Here is a 15,012-nt window from a genome sequence, read left to right on the forward strand (position 1 = left end):
TCAATGTTAGCTTTAAGAAAAACGTCCTTTCTTACAGATGGTAGTTCTCGCCTTAGATCATGAAAGATACAAGTTTCACAGGGGAGAAGACCACGAATTAACAGTCGAGATGCTAGGCCTTCCGAGTGAAAGGATTGAATACGAAATCACGGACGGCGACTTGCAAAGGATTCGGTAAATATAAATCGACGTACAAACAATTCTAGTAGCACTAGCATTAACGGAAATGTCGTCAACGGATATGAACATTTTAAAACTTTTTATTTGATAGTCTGATGGGTATTTGTGTTTAGGGTAGTTCTGCTTTTCATTCAATCAATCTGTGCCACAGAAATCTGTTCAGTGGCCGAAAATATACAGCGTGTACAGATCTTGTTCGCCCCATAAATGTTGTCCATAAGAAACCTTCTATGCAAGTGGAGTGGAGGTCGTTGCCATTAACATGAACAACAGCTCGAAAATTTTCTTCCATGTACTTGGCAACACTCGGTACCATCATGCATTGCGACAAAACAGTAAAATGGCGACGCTGAAGGAAAAGGCAACGCTTGTGGGAAACAAAATTCCCTACATTTCCCTACATTGAAATGAAATTATATGTGTAAAATAGCTATGAGAATTTCAAGTGAAACCTTTCTCTCTTTGTAGGAAACGCTTTGGCTCCCTTGTAAAATGTGAATCCAGTCTGGCAGCCAGATTAAAAAGAGCGTTCAAGTGCTGCAGGAGACGTGAACCACGAATGGGTAAGTTTCTCAGAAAAACACACGGAGCTATTGTACAGCCAACGGAAAAAATAACAGTAGGCGAACTGTCCATCACCATTTTCATTCATTCTGTTTTCCACAATCTGACGATCGTGATTTGAAAACATCAATAAGCAGAGGACAGCAGAATTTCATTCCTTAAAACAACACAGGAAGTAAATAAAATAAGAATTAATATAGCGATGGACAATTTGCCTGCTGTTATTTTTGCCGTTGGCTGTACAACAGTGGCAATCTTTCACAGTGTGTAGGGGAGGCCTCAATACGAGCATATTAACGTTTCGCTTCTTGAAGGCTCGTTACGACACAATGGCCGGTGTTAAAAGAACCTTTATATATATAGCCTGTATGTCTGCCACCATGTTTCACACATGCACGGTTGCCAGTGGCAGTTATATTTTCTGCGGAGAACAAAAACAATATTTAGTATGGTATAGACAAATTGTATGACTAATAAAATAAGGAGAGAGAGAGAGAGAGGGAGAGAGAGAGAGAGAGAGAGAGAGAAATATCTGATTTGAATTCCTCATTTACTTTTTCCTCTTTCTTTTGTTCTCTCTCTATTTAAAACTTTTTATTGAATTTCTCCATTTTAGAGGTTTTTATTGGATTCTATTTCTTGGTTTTCCTCTCTCTTTCTGCTCTCCTTTCTCTCTCAGACCCTACGACCACAGCTTGACCAAGAAGAGAAGAACCCTCTGACACTGTCATCAATGTAATCAGCTGTTTACTACATACCTAGATATGTTGGCCCTCTGTTGCCAAAATGTGTGGCATTCTTCTATATAACGTCGTCGCGTTGATTTAGTGCCAAGTGTTTGTATCATCATCAATGGGATAATTTAACCAGCGAAAGTAGAGAAATTTTGATTTGATTTGATTTAGTTTATTTTACTTCGCGTTTTGTGCCTTTTGGCTAATTTGCGAAGATGGGGATGAGTGATGAAATGATGAAATTGATGAATGGACATTCACAAACAACCAAGCCCGACCGGGATTCGAACCCGGGACCCTTGGCGTCGCAGCGCGATGTGCTAACCACTCGGCCACAGGGTCGGGCAGTAGAGAAATAATATTTAACATTGTTAAAAATTTCGACAAGCAAGCAAGGGAGGAAAACTATACATGTGAAGCACTGAAGCACAGGCAAAGGGAGGAGGATCTGTAGACCCTTACATTTCAATTGAAAATAATATTTTAGTTTTAAAAATAACATATTGTAATTTTAAGTAAGCATGTTAGCATTTTTTAAAAAAAATAAAATAATATTTCAATACAAAATAATATTTTAATTTTAAAAATAACATTGAAATTTTAAGTAAACATGTTAGGCAAATGCAAGATAAAAAAGGAATGTAACAAACAAGCAAATTTTACTTATATTTAATTCAAATAAAGTACTTTCCCAAACAATCAGACTTAAAATGAAAGTGTCAAATAATCTTAGTGACTAATTGGTTTGCACCTACACTTCATACTAATGAAGCTACTTATAATACATGTCTTCTGACATGAAGGTTCGAAGCCTGTTTTTGATCAACTTCAATTTTGAAAATGAACTTTTTTCCACTGCTGTTTGTGACCATAAATGACAGGTACATTCTTAGAGCGACCTCGATATTAGGAAAGCAATCTTTGACGTTTTTTTTCTAGGAGGAGTTTATACATCCACCTCTCCTGACTAATGACTTTTTCATTTTTCTCATCATCTTTTTAAAACTCGTGGTTAAAATCCTTGAACTGAATCAGGTCATTTCCCAATTGATCGTCTAAGTCATTGTTATATGATTCTACTAAGTTTTGGGCTGCTGCAATTCTCTCTTCATTAGTAAGTGTATCCAACTTATTGAGAAACCCAAAACGGGTATCAACTAGCTTGTATGCCTCAAGCCTCTGCCGCAATGAACATTCAAATTGATCTATGACAGGAAGGAAACTCGGGTATCGAGATTTTTCTGATGGGGTCAGCTCAACTTCTGGTGCTTGGACGCAGTCAAGAAGTGCCAAACGCACGTTTATTTTGCGCTTGCGCTGTTTCACTTCCACTCTCATACTCAGTGCAATGAGCTGACTCAGCAGCTTTCACCTCATATTCTTCAAAGTTATCCCGTTTTGTTCCTATGAAGCTTGTTAGCGATGTCAGTGCTGAGGCGGCTGTGTTCACGTCCAATCGAGGGTTCTGCAGTGTTTCACTAGTTTTGTTGACTTGTCCCAAGATATCATCCCAAAACGCTGTGCAGAGCCCCGTTTCCATCTTTGACATTTTGTTATGCAAACCTAGAGCAGTAACACGTGATTGTCCTGAATCGTCTTTGTCCTCTGAAATTTCAAGTGCATTTTTTATTTCTTTATAGCCTCGCAAGAGGGCTTTTGTAGCATCTGCTTGGCATGACCAACGTGTTGTTGTCGTTGTCCCTTTTGGCACGAGAATGGGTTTGTCAGTTTCTGCTTTTTTTCCAGAAATCGGTTCGATCTTTATGTTAGTTGAAGCTGTCAAATACACAAAGTGCTTCCAAAATGTCAAAAAAAGCTGACAGCACTCAGAGAGCACTCGCCAGCAGCCTGCACTGCAAGATTGAGTGAATGCCCAGCGCAAGGTACCCATACTGCTAAATTATTTCCTGCCAGTACCATTGTTTGAAGCCCATTGTTCTTTCCGCTCATTTGAAGAAGCGTTATCATAATACTGACCACGGCAGTTCTTAATGTCTATGTCATTCTCTTTCAAAAACTTGCTCAAGCCTTGAAACATATCTTGATCTTTGTTAGGCATGAATGTTACAAATGTTTGAACAGGGATGTGTTCATCTAAATATCTGAAAATCAAAGTAAGCTGATCAACGTGACCTTACAAGCAATTGTACAAAATATCAATTTGGTACATGTTGTTAATTAGTTGTAGAAGGTATTTTTTTTATTTCAGAAAATTATCTTCCATTAGAGGTTTGTAAATTGTCCTAGAAGCTTAACTATGGTCACCTTTGGTTCACCTACCTTAATTATATCTACCTGCTACGGAATAGCCTACGAGCTTCATCTAAATAAACAATCAAAACATTGTTTCTAATGTGGCAATGGTGGTAATCATGCCTTTATTATCCTTTCAGAGTCTCCAGTTCCCAGTACAGGAACAAGCAACTGGACCTTGGAGGAAAGGGACTCCAATCTGTTCTCCAACGGTCTCGTCAGGCAGTCTTTCATCGCGCAGCAAGAGAAGGCAAAAGAAGCTCTCCTGGCGGCCGTGATTTCCAGCCATCGGCAACGGGCATCAACCAGTCGTCAGTGAGTACCAAGCACTTTGTAAACAGTGTTGCCACACAGGCACGTTTCTAGAAATACATTTTGGATGGGGGGGATGATCCACCCAAGTGTGTCATTAACAATAACAACAAAAATAATAATTTTTAAGTAAATTACAATATTAATTAAATATGTAAATTAATTAATATTGTATTATTCATATTACATGAATAGTTAAAAAGATGGTAAAAAGGACATATATAACAGCAGTTATTCATTATCTACGTGTAGTGAAGATCACCAGAACTTTTATGAGACAACTGCCCTGGCAAGGAAATTAATGTAAAATAGATAAAGATTTGAATATTCGGTGAACAACAAAAAAGGAGTTAGATCCAATTGAAGAAAAGTAAAGTCCTGATTAAAATTTTATGGATACCATCATAAGTAGTAGCGTGTATAAATATTTTTAACTGTACTTCAAAGCCGTATGTCCCATTTCCTTGCCTTCCAATAAGTTTGTTTTAAATAAGTATTGATTATATAACAAATGCTAAACAATTTTATTTTGATTATTTAATTTTAGTACTTGGTAAGTCTTTTGGGGGGAAGGGGGTGGGGTCAGGACCCGCTCCCTACGTAGCGTTCCAACATGAACCGGGGATCTTAAATAGGGATGTAACTTGCCCCTCCCGATTAACCCTATTGATGGTAGAGACAGCCCTGAACGGGCCAGGTACAATTATCTAAATTAACATTAAAATAAACTCATGATTCGGTTTAGACTGAAGTGAGCAATGCGAATGGCAGATAAGGGTATAGAATAGCTTACCCTGTTCGGTTTAGAATATAGACCAATAGTTCCTGCTTCTCCGATGATTTCCAGTAAAAAGACCTCGTGTCGCTCTCATGCGCACCTATTTAAACCCTCGCTTGGCCTCTCGTCACCTCTAGCCAAAGGTCAGTGTTCTTACCATTTCCTGTGAAAGGCTTACGCTACACAATTCTGAGCAGGAGCTGACAAGATCTGCCAGGGTCAATATTTCTTAATCGAACGGATATGCTACGCCTAAATACGTTCTTGTTGCCACAATAACAGGACACAATATCCTATTTGGACCAATTCTTCCCTTCACCTCAAGATGAATATAATAGAGGTAGTATTTTCATTGGTCCATATTATGCATGAAATAACATTAAAGTAATCACATACACATTAGGGACGGTGACAGGGGTGCCCACCCGATTGCCCACCCAATCAAATTCAATAAGTACATATACTCTGGGATATATGAATGATTAAATATTTAAGTGTAACCTGGTGTTCATAACATGTATATTTTACTTGTGAATATTATCTATACTGGAAATGTTCACATATTATCAACCCATAAAAAGCCACTTTTGTCAATGTTGAAACAAAAACTTTGATCAAATGAATACTTCCATGTTTAAAAGCAGCTAGTAGGCTTAGGAGGCTCAAAAATTATGCAGGGTATGATCAAGATTAAATCAGAATTGAGGGTGAACTTGAGGACTGCAGCTCCGGGCCTCCACTATGTATATACGTATATTCCGGCCTGGCTATGGTTAAAATAATCTCCAAATAAACAAATCTAAACATCATCTTAGCGTTACTTTCTCCAGCAACACAATAAATTATTTCGACTTTTTAATTATTATTAGAATAATTTAAGCAAGAAGACTTAGTTAGATGGACAGGCCATGTGACACGAATGGCTGAGGAAAGAATAGTTTACAGTATTCTTGTTGGGAAACCTGATGGTAAGGGACCAGTAGGAAGGCTAAGACGAGGATGGAGGGATAACGTTGAGATGGACCTAAAATAAATCGGTAAGGATGGGAAAGATTGGATTGATCTTGTCCAGGATAGGGACAGATGGAAGGCTTGTTGGTGCAGCCATAAACCTTCGGGTTTAAGTATGCTATAGAGCAGGCATGTCCAACGCGTCGATCGCGGGGTGTTTGTTGGTCGATCCCAGTTATCTATTGTAATTATACGAATATACGTTATTTGAATTCAACTTCTATAATGTATAATGGCTGAGTAGGTACACATTTTTGCAAAGATTAACGATTAATAGTAGCTCACTGCCTGTTGTGACAATAAAAAGTAGATCACTGCTTGATTGAAGTTGGACATGCCTGCTATAGAGTATAATATAATTTTAATTAGCCTTGCATTGAAATTCCAGAAGTGTCCCTTTTTTTCATTACAATTTTTATATACCTGTCATCTTCAAATATCAATATGGTATACGAAATATCAACTTTATATTCGTTCTACTAATAAGAAGGAATCACAACAATCACTACAAAACCAAAGTGAATAAATTTTAATAAATCAGTTATATATGGAAAAAGCTACAGAATTATTCAATTGCTAATGAGTGGCTTATCCTATTTAGAAATCCTCGTTCCACACATAAATTTTGTCACGTGAATCAGCTGAAAATGTCAACAGAATCTGTAGATGCAGCTGAAGTAAAGAGAAAAAGTTATGTCACGAAGTATCCAGAAGACGATTTTGTTAGTTTGTTTCTAAGCCAACTTTCATGCTCAGATAGGCTAATCGGGACTAAAACTACAGTTTAACGTGTAGTCGGAACCAGTGTTCATTGAGCTTCCACCAGAGGAGGGACCTCTTCATTATAATGCGACAGCGTTATGCCATTTGGGAAAAATATAGAGAGAGAACTCGCACCAAACGTAACAGACCGGAGCAGACGACATAACTCCTGCGAGCGCGCCAGCCAGTGTACAATTTGAACATCTCCCTGTCAAAGTGACTGAGACGAAAAATTGAACTGCGACCTTACTCGAGAATATTTCTTTCCGCCACTGGAGATATGACAGCCAAGAGAAGCATAAATTTAACCCCTTGTCAACGGAAAGTGCTCGCAGTGGACTCACGAGGAACTTAATTTAACTTACGTTTCGCCCTTGAAATCAACCCCGCAAACAAGGAGTTATTGTGTTTCCATGCTGCACGATTATCACTCTTCAGTGCAAACTTTAAGTCACGTGTGGGAGGAGTTAAAGTGTATGGACCAATAGGGAACGAAAAATGGCATAGCAGCCACTACGATTATTAGCTTTGAACGAATGGAAACTTTGCATACCAGGTCTATTGGTAGCAGTAGTGTTTTTAGACTACCATTATATTTTAATACATTTATAGAGTAGAAAAAAGGAAGAGAAAGATTTTTAGAACTGTATTTTGGAGAAATACGAAGAGAGATGTCAGATCATATGTTGCGAATGGCATTCCGTAATCCCATACCTCGAAAGGGAAGTCCTCATAAAGGACTGGAGGCTGGGAGATTCTTTAACACTTGATTCTCAGGACGGTGTACAGAATCAAGCCCTTTATTTCTCCTTCAACCTAAAAATTGGTTCTTAAAAACAATATTTGACTTATCTTTCATTTTCCAAACTTAAAAGCGTGATTATGCTGTTAAATAAAGCACTTAAAATGAATTTTCAGCATAAAAACTAAAATTTTTGTAACAATTTTATACATTTTGAACTTAAAAATAACAATTAACCTATAAATTACTTAAATATAAAGAATTAAACTTCTTCTTTGTAGCTAATCAGTGGTGATTTATTCATTCTGGTTTATGGACTGTTAACCACTGTTAATTTTTAAAGAGATTTACCTACGTTTCATTATATGACTACATGCTACCCTGAAGACGGAGGCAGATTCAGCTTCCGAAACGTAGCTAAATGTCTTTAAAAATTAACAGTGGTTAAAAGTCCAAAAGCCAGAAAGAATTAAACTTGTATTGCTTCATAAAATTGATTTATTGTAACTTGAAATCCAGATATTGTCCAAAATGGCCATTCTTGCGAGAGACCTGAATTTTAAATCAACCATGAAATGCAAAATTGTAGATAAATCTTTATGAAAACTAATTAGTGGAGTCATAAATAGACTACCCTTGAGGAAAATTACTAAATAACACCCAGAACTTGTATAATTTTAATTTTAAATACCCAGTTTTTATACGGAAGTGTCGTATCCGAGAAACGAAAACCGAGAAATCTTGAATTTATGTAAAAATTTTAGTTTTCTTTCATGGTATCTATTTCAAACTTGTTTAAATATTTAATGTAAATGTTCAATATGTTTTGCAACCAACTACCAGTTAAAGGTATTGAAAATCAGTGTTGCCAGCTGTTTTTTTGAAAACTTTGACGTTCCGAGAATTTTGTTTCATATTTCATCTTTCTTGGAAGTACCAAGTCGACTATCATACCTCGCATTTGGATACAAGTACAGGATAATAACAATTCAATATAAATGGTTCTGCAACCATCAATTTTCTTTTTTTCTCATGATGCATGATTCTACATGACTGAATGCAACGGATGGCCTGACGACAATTGAATTCATTTTTATATATCTCCCTAAGGTTAGTTTCTTCAAATAGAGAACCTCATTTATCAAAATTTCTATTCTCTAATAGAGTTTAGAACTCAAAATTAATTTTGCCACTAATTTCGACTTGTTTCGATATACCCCGGGTAATTTGAGAATTTTTTTCGTGTAGAAGTTTGGATTTGGGAATGGGGAAGACTGGGACACACAGCGTGTCATCGTAAGATGCTATGGCAGCATGAGCTAAACGTAAAGATGAATATGAAGTTTTATTAATCTACGCGGAATCCGATAGTTTTCGTGCGAGAAGCATATTTTACCTTACACTTTGCACTTTGCCTTTTTAGGCTTTAGGGGATTTTTTTATCAACATATTATCTTGCTGTCGGATTCAGGGGGCGGACTCTTTTATATATATTTTTTTATATATAGATAATCCCTTCCTCTTCTCTGTTTTCCTTTTTCTTGTTTGTAAAAAGGAACACAGAGAAGAGGAAGAGGAAGGGATTCTCTACGAAGTGAAATCTAAAGAATGTCAGAGTGTGTACATAGGAGAAACGAAAAAGAGACTGAAAGACAGGTTGAAACAACATAGGGATGATGTATGACTTAAGAGAGATAGAAATGCGATATTTAAATACACGAGAGAAACAGGTCATGACATAGAGTGGGATGAGGCGAAGCAGATAGGAAGGGAGAAGAGAATAATTGTGAGAAAATGTTAGGAGGCCAAGGAAATAGAGAAGAAAGGTGAAGAAGACACAATGAACTGGATGGAGGACTGAAGATAAACAAAGAATGTAAGAAGGTGTTAAAAGAGTGGAAAGGACAAGAGAGAATGAGGAGAGAAGAAGGAAGAAGAGTGAAGACAAAAAGGAAAAAGAGCGTGAGATAAAGAGTCCACCTTCCAGATGAAAGGAAATATTTAGCTAAATCGCCCGTCTGGTAAAAGTACAGTTGACAAGGGAAGGCCACCTGCTGGAATGTACCAAGAAAACAACTTTCTAATAGTCTTGTGTCTGGAGGGGAGTAATTTTTGTGTATATATATCGTCCTGTTTTGTACCTTGTTTCATGCCCGGTTGTTTGCCTAGGCAGCGGAAATAGAGAAGAATCTTCATTGGATATTGGATGATTTAGTGCTATAGCAGAAGTAGTGTGAATCGATTGAGGAAAAGGACTTTCCTTGGAAAAGATAATATAGAAGCAGTACCAGCAGCGTCGATGCAGCGGATAGGAGCTGAAGCCGTGGAGAGCCTGCGGAGGGGAACCTACTGAGACGAGACGTCCCCCAGAAGCGAGCAAAGAGGCATGTAAGTACACAGAGCTTGGTATCCTATCCTATTAAGTGAAAGTGATACTCGAGAGTCATACTGCGAGAGAGGACTGCTTCACGAGTTTTTTGTGGCCCTAACAAGGGTTACAAAATGGAACATCATAGTGAAAACTAAAGAACTGATAATTGGATTATGAGAAAGGAGCAAACGAAGAAGAAAGAAGCAACAAATATAAGAAATGTGGAAAGAGAGCAGTTAAAGCACTTCACGAATAGAGAAGAGGCCAATATGGATGTGCTCCACAGAAGTCTTAACGAATCTATGATAGCAGTAAAAGGAAACAAGAAGAGACATAGAATGGCGAGTGTAAATAGCCAAGAAGAAGAAGATACTGCAAGAACAAGTATTCCAATATATGAACAGAACAGCAAGAGGAATAGGATGGCGAAGCAAAGCAACAATAACAACAATGGAATACCCACTAGCAATAGATAACAAAACCTGCAGGACGATGATCGTGGAGAAGGACAGAAAAATCTTCCTGGACCCAGCCAAATGAAGAACAACGTTAAAGAAAACAACAAAAAGACATACGACCATGAGAGAAACCTGAGAAGACTTCAACTCAACCAATATTCATATACAGAGTCACAGAAAGATAAAACTTTGTAAAGTCAATATCAAGAACGCTTAAAGACCTCAAGTATATCAAACAAAAGAATAATTACAATTGCAAACAAATTGTAATGAGCACCTTGAAAAAATAAGAGCTTTCTGCGACCAAACAGGTTATGAATATGCACTGGAAATGCAAACAAATAACAGATCATTGACAGTAGTAATAAGATTTTTACCAATTGACACAATAAAGGATGATATTATAGAAGCTCTACAGGATGATGGCTTCACTTTAGAAACAGTTAACCAAATGTACAGAAAGGATAGACAAACCCAAGACAAAATATACCATCCACTCTTCCAAGTTTTGCTCAAGAGGACTGAAAATGTTCCAAGAATTTACGATGTGAGATAAATCTATGAATTCCCATGTAAAAGAGAACCATACCGCTGAATTGGTGCAATGCAGTGTAGAAACTGTCAAAGGATCCGCCAGAAACAAGAAAACTCTAATACAGCTACAAGATGCGTCAAATGTGGAGATTACCACATTGCTGCAAATTGTCAGCTAAAAGAAGATGAAGCACCAAAATTTGGAAATTGCAGCGTAAAACATCCAGCTAACTACAGGGAATGTACATACTTTCAAAATTAGCAGAAGAAAGAAGATGGAAATAAGACAAATAAAGTACAAGACAGTTTATCTAATACTGTTACCACCACTGGCAGCAGCAGCTGTACAAGCGAAGAAGAAGATGAAGTCGAAGAAAATCAATCAAACAAAAATATACCTTCTACAAAAAACAAGCAAATAAAAGGAAAAGTAGAAAAACAAAAAGAAATGAGATCAACATACGCTAGCAAAATCAATAGAAAGAAAAATCCATCAAAAGAAACTAAGAAAAACGAAGATGAGGAAGAAGGAAACATCATGGAAGACATCAAGATAGTTTTCAACTTCTTGAAAAGTGAACAATTTAAGAAAATACTGAAACACCTGAAAAGAGGAATGAAGAAACTAAAAGAAAAGAAAGACAATATTTCAAAAATAACTACAGCGATAGAAGTAATTTCGGAAATGAGTGATGATGGGTATTTCTGAAAGAGTCTTTAGAAGACAACTTAGAATAACGGCATGGAATGCAGATGGCATAAAAGAACAGAAAGGGATTTTCACCAAATTCATGACAGGCAGTAAGATAGATATAGCATTAGTAAATGAAACTTAAAACCCAAAATCCCATTTAATATAAGGAACTATACAATATTTAGAGATGACAGAGTAAACATTGCAAAAGGAGGTACAATGGTAGTAATCAAGAATTGAAGGCCATAAAAATGTAAAAAAAGACAGAGAACGAGGATAAAGTTTTAAACATGTTAATTGAAAAAATAAATGGTACAGAAAAAATAGAATAATTCCAAAAACAAAAAGTATAAATCATTGTGGAACATTCTCAAGAAGAAAGTTACGGAAAGAATAATCGAATCCAATGAAAAACAATGGGAAAAAATTTAAAGAACAGACGAACAAACAAGCGCAATTAAAGACGATGATGGCCAGTTTTTACAAGAAGAAGAAATCGCAGAAAAATTCGCAAGAATTTTAGAAGAACAATTTCAAATAAATAAAGAACTGGATAATAAAGGAACAACAAGTGAAGCAGAAGAAAACTTAAAAACAAATAATTATAATGAAAAACCAGATTTGACAACACCTCAAGAAGTCCTAATCACTATAAAAAAAAGTTAAAAACTAACAAAGCAGCGAGACCAGATAAAACTAAATCACAAATGCTGAAACATATTCCAAGAAGAACCCTTGTACTCTTAACAAAAATCTTCAATGCTATCTTGTGTACGTACAAGCTACAAGTACTTCCCAAAATGCTGGAAAAAATCCAAAGTAACCATGATTCCAAAAGGAAGTAAGAACTCTACAAACCTGAAGAATTACAGACCGATAAGTCTTCTGTCTCAGCTCAGTAAAGTATTCGACAGAATTTTAATAAAAAGACTGCAAGATCACTGCAATGAACATAAAATAATCCCAAACACCCAAATCGGTTTCAGGGAAAAACATGGTACAGACGTTTACTAATAAAAACTACAAATATTATTACTACCAATTTTAACAGAAGACATTATACCCTAGGGATATTCCTGGATATAGAAAAAGCGTTCGATAGGGTATGGCACCAGGGACTCCTCCTGAAGCTCAAATATTTTAAATTCAATGACGCATACATCAAGCTAGTAGCAGATTATTTGGACGACAGGACTTTTCAAGTTCAACATAAAAAAGCTCTATCATCTATCATGATAATCAAAGCAGGAGTACCGCAAGGTGAAGTGATTTCACCTCTTCTATATTCTATTTACACCAGCGACATAGCCTCATCAGAGCACTGCACAATAGGTATTTATGCGGATGACACGGCACTCTTTGCCTCAAGCAGGAATAAAAAATTTACGTACAAATATATGGAGAGACTACTTTTAAAATATGACGACTGGACCAATAAGTGGAAGATTAAAGTAAATGCAAAAAAAAACACAAAAAAACTAGTGCTGTACTATTAACAAAGGCTCTCATAGAAAAGAAGAGATTTTAAAAATACAAGGGAAAGAGATCGAAAGAAAAAATGAAGCAAAATATCTGGGTCTCATTTTAGATCATGAACTGACTTTTGGAAGACAGATCGCAGACGCTGCATAAGAACAAAGAATAAACTACATGCACTATACAGGCTTTTTAAAACTAATGGGATATCACAGGAGACAAAACTTCATTTATATAAAATGATTATTCGACCAACCATGACATATGGCTGCATAGCGTGGAAGCATGCAGCCCAGGACCACCTAGACAAACTGCAAAAGTGCAAAATGAAGCAGCAAGAATCATAACAGGAATGAGTAAGAAAACAAGAATAAATGTACTACATACTCAACTGGGACTCGAAATGTTCGAGGAGTACATATACAAGATTGGAAAAAAGAGATGGGAAAGAAACCAATCACATGAGAACGAAATCATAAGAAACATTGGAAAAACAGTCACACATAGAACCAACTATAAAAGGCCCAGACCTTAAAAAAAAAATATATATATAGTAATAATGATAATAATTATAATAAAAAAGTGCGTAATCAACGCTCTGAAAATATGATAATAAAACAATTAAGAAAATAACAAAAATTCCTTGAAATTTCAACATATGAAGAGAGATAAGGGCTAGACCCGATACTCTCCGACAACTAGAATTACCGCTCCGCCCCTTGTTTCATTTGTGCATGGTACAGAGTCTGATGAAGACCTTGCGAGAAAGTTGAAACGTTACGTTTAGTTTATGTTTTATAATAAAATAATTTTCTGCCTTGGTCAGCATATTGAATTTTTCATGTACTGTATAGTGTATTTAGGCCTATGCTCTTTAAATACACCATAATAAACGTGTTTTGTTGCTACAAACGGAGTTTTAATGCATTTTCTACTGTTCCGCTCGCCGATCAAAGTTTATTTATTTGGCCGTCAAATAGCAAAGCAATCACTTTGCTCGCTGAGCGCTCAGATACTTGACTCGCCCCTGAGGATATTCGGCGTATACCGTCATGCACAGTCGACTACACCCCTTCCGGTATCCTACGTGACAAGGTGTTTCGATAATGAGACAGAAATGTGGGAAGACACCGACCTGTGCAAGTCCTTGGAGGATCGGTGGAGTCATGTCTCCGTTAGGTGAGCGTCGATGAGCTCGTCTGGTCGTGGTTGGGATGAGCCTCGGTAGCCGGGGTGCTCTAGGAGTTACTGCAAAATCATAATAATAATAGTTATTATCAGAGCTAGGATTTTAATGCACAATAAAATATCATAAAATGTTCTAAAACTGCAATAATGCCCTAAAAATCACAATAAAATGTTCTATAAAACTTTCAAAATTCTCTTTTCCAATAAACTTAACGCGTTCCTTTCACCTGTCCTACATTTCAATGCAGTACTAACAACATACCAGGTTGTCAACGAAAAGTGACTGACGAAAGTAAAAAGTAAAACGGTGAAATTAATAATTGATTTACATTAATAGAATCAAGATCTAATCAAAATATTGTACCCAATAAAATAATTTCAAGCATTATGTAATTTACTGATATGTGTGTGGGGGGAGGGGGTGAAATACGATCTTCCTCCCCCATCACAGTCTTCAATGATCTCGCACCCTGGCTACGACCAATACCTAGGTATATTCGTGAGCTAATTAATACCAAAACTAACACACAGGATATGAACTATTTGTCAGAAGTCATGTGGATGTGGTTTTGTTACTTTAAAGTTTAAACTGGTTCTTACGGTGCATTGAGAATAAGTAACTTACATGGTAGCCGTCGCACAGGACTATCATGTCCATCACGATCTATGGATCCCGATTCCTGGTTAGTCAAGTGCTCCATTGCTGCTTTTTTTTCTTTTTCTTCTTTATTTCTCCCTTTTAGTGAACTTTTCGCTTTCTCTTCTTGAATTTCTTTCTCTTCTAATTTTTCTTTATCTTCATCTTCTCCTTTCTCGTATTCTTTCGTTCTGTTTCTCCCTCTTCTTCGTTATGTTTCTTTTTTTAGCCCAGCTATCTAAACTGTGAAACAAAAGATAATAGCAATCAAGAAATAAGGAAACACACAAGAGTTAAATTTAAACTACTAGTTCCTAT

At 36.6% G+C, this 15,012-nt stretch overlaps 1 long non-coding RNA gene across 1 annotated transcript in view; it reads left to right on the forward strand.

Annotated features, from left to right (window-relative positions):
• Window positions 1-651: 651 nt before the first annotated feature.
• LOC145994321 (uncharacterized) overlaps window positions 652-15,012 on the forward strand; it is a 33,251-nt gene continuing 18,890 nt past the window's right edge. Inside the window, exons 1-2 of the long non-coding RNA XR_014442332.1 lie at window positions 652-743; window positions 3,872-4,046. This is a non-coding gene — a long non-coding RNA (uncharacterized LOC145994321). The remainder of the gene's footprint in view (window positions 744-3,871; window positions 4,047-15,012) is intronic.

This window comes from Lepisma saccharinum, chromosome 10, assembly GCF_977018435.1.
Source record: "Lepisma saccharinum chromosome 10, izLepSacc3.1, whole genome shotgun sequence".
Taxonomy (NCBI): domain Eukaryota; kingdom Metazoa; phylum Arthropoda; class Insecta; order Zygentoma; family Lepismatidae; genus Lepisma; species Lepisma saccharinum.